Source organism: Solanum tuberosum, unplaced genomic scaffold (genome assembly GCF_000226075.1).
Source record: "Solanum tuberosum cultivar DM 1-3 516 R44 unplaced genomic scaffold, SolTub_3.0 scf00043, whole genome shotgun sequence".
NCBI classification, from domain to species: Eukaryota; Viridiplantae; Streptophyta; class Magnoliopsida; order Solanales; family Solanaceae; genus Solanum; species Solanum tuberosum.
In genome coordinates, this window is record NW_006238969.1 from 133776 (window position 1) to 136671 (window position 2896).

Sequence of the window (2896 nt, forward strand, 5' to 3'; positions counted from 1 at the left end):
GGTGCGATGCGGGAATTGTATGAGGTTTTTATTATGTCTTTTTCATGATTTTTATATTTTTCGAACGTTTACGAATTAAATTTTTTGATTATTTTTCGGGCAGTCAAGAAATAATGTGAAATTTTGATATTCTATTCGTATCGATATTCTTAGGTGACTGGTGCGATTTTGGGGAATTTTTTTGAGGTGTTTTTATGTGTTTTTCTTGATTTTTATATTTTTTCGGACGTTTTAGGAATTAAAATTTTTGATATTTTTCGGGCAGTCACGAACAAATTTGAAATTTTGATATTTTATTCGTATCGATATTCTAAGGTGATTGGTGCGATTCGGTAATTTTTTGAGGTGTTTAAATGCCTTTTTCTTGATTTTTATATTTTTCAGACATTTACGAATTATATTTCTGATATTTTTCAGGCAGTCACGAAAAAATGTGAAATTTTGATACTCGATTTGTATCAGTATTTTAAGGTGACTGGTGCGATTCGAGAATTTTTTGAGATGTTTTTATGTCTTTTTCTTAATTTTTATATTTTTTGGATATTTACGAATTAAAATTTTTGATATATTTTGGGCTGTCGCGAAAAAATGTGAAATTTTGATATTTTATTCGTATCGATATTTTAGTTGACTAGTGCGATTTGAGAATTTTTTGAGGTATTTTTATCTCATTCTTAATTTTTATATTTTTCGGACGTTTAAGAATTAATTTTTTTTATACTTTTCGGGGAGTTAAAAAAATGTGAAATCAAGATATTTAATTCATATTGATATTCTAAGGTGACTGGTGTAATTTGGGAATTTTTTCAAGTGTTTTATGTCTTTTTGTTGATTTTTATATTTTTTGGACATCTACAAATTAATTTTTTAATATTTTTCGCGCAGTCACGAATAAAGTTAAATTTTAATATTTTATTCGTATCGATATTCTATAGGACTAGTGCGATTCGAGAATTTTTTGAGGTGTTTTTATGTGTTTTTCTTTATTTTTACATTTTTTGGATAATTATGAATTAAAATTGTTGGTATTATTCAGGCAGGCACAAAAAAAGTGAAATTTATATATTTTATTAGTATCGATATTCTAAGGTGATTGGTGTGATTCGGGAATTATTTGAAGTGTTTTATGTCTTTTTCTTGATTTTTATATTTTTCGGACGTTTAAGAAATAATTTTTTAAATATTTTTTAGCCAATCAAATAAATATGTGAAATTTTGATATTTTATTCGTATTGATATTCTAAGGGGACTATTGCGATTCAGGATTTTTTTGAGGTTTTTTTAAGTCTTTTTCTTGATTTTGATATTTTTGGAGGTTTACGAATTAATTTTTTTAATATTTTTCGGACAGTCACGAAAAAATATAAATTTTATATCTTATTTGTATCGATATTCTAAGGTGACTGGTGCAATTCGGGAATTGTTTGAGGTTTTTTTTATGTCTTTTTCTTGATTTTTATATTTTTCGGACATTTACGAATTAAAATTTCTGATATATTTCGGGCAGTCACGAAAATATTGAAAATTTTGATATTCTATTCGTATCGATATTCTAAGGTGATCGGTGCGATCCGGGAATTGGTTGAGGTGTTTTAATGTCTTTTTCTTGATTTTTATATTTTTCGGACGTTTAAGAATTAATATTTTTGATACTTTTCGGGCATTGATGAAAAAATGTGAAATTTTTATATTTTATTTATATCGATATTTTAAGGTGACTGGTACGATTAGGATTTTTCTAGGTGTTTTTATGTCTTATTCTAGATTTTAATATTTTTGGACGTTTATGAATTAATTTTTTTGATATATTTTAGGCAGTCACGAAAATATGGAAAATTTTGATATTTTATTCGTATCGATATTCTAAGGTGACTGGTGCGATTTAAATTTTTTTGAGGTGTTTTTATGTCTTTTTCTTGATTTTTTTATTTTTCGTACGTTTACGAATTACAATTTTAGATATTTTTCGGGCAATCATGAAAAAATGTGAAATGTTGATATTTTATTTGTATCGATATTCTTAGGTGACTGATGCTATTCGGGAACTTTTTGAGGTGTTTTTATGTGATTTTCTTCATTTTTATACTTTTTGGACATTTACAAATTAAAATATTTCATATTTTTCGGTCACTCACGAAAAATTGTGAAATTTTGATATTCTATTCGTATCGATATTCTAAGGTGACTGGTGCGATTCAATAATTTTTTGAAGTTGTTTATTGTCTTTTTATTTGATTTTTTATATTTTTTCGGACGTTTACGAATTATATTTTTGATATTTTTCGAGTAAATACGAAAAAATGTGAAATTTTGATATTTTATTCGTATCAGTATTCAAAGGTGACTGGAGCGATACAAAAAAATTTTGAGGTGTTTTTATGTTTTTTTCGGACATTTTCGAATTAAAACTTTTGATATTTTTTGGGCAGTCATGAAAAAATGTGATATTTTGATATTTCATTCGTATTGATATTCTTAGGTGACTAGTGCGATTCGTGAATTTTTTGAGTTATTATTATATCTCTTTCTTTTTTTTTTATATATTTTTTAGACGTTTAAGAATTAAAAAATTTAATACTTCTTGAACAGTTAAAAAAATGTGAAATTTTAATTTTTAATTCGTATCGATATTCTAAGGTGACTGATGCAATTTGGAAAAATTTTGAGGTATTTTATGTCTTTTTCTTTTTTTTTTTATATATTTTTCAGATCTCTATGAATTAAATTTTTAGATATTTTTCGTATGGTCATGAAAAAAAGGTGAAATTTTGATATTTTATTCGTATCGATATTCTAAGGTGACTGGTGCGATTCGGGAACTGTTTGAGATGTTTTAATGTCTTTTTCTTGATTTTTATATTTTTGGGACGTTTACGAATTAAAATTTTTGATATTT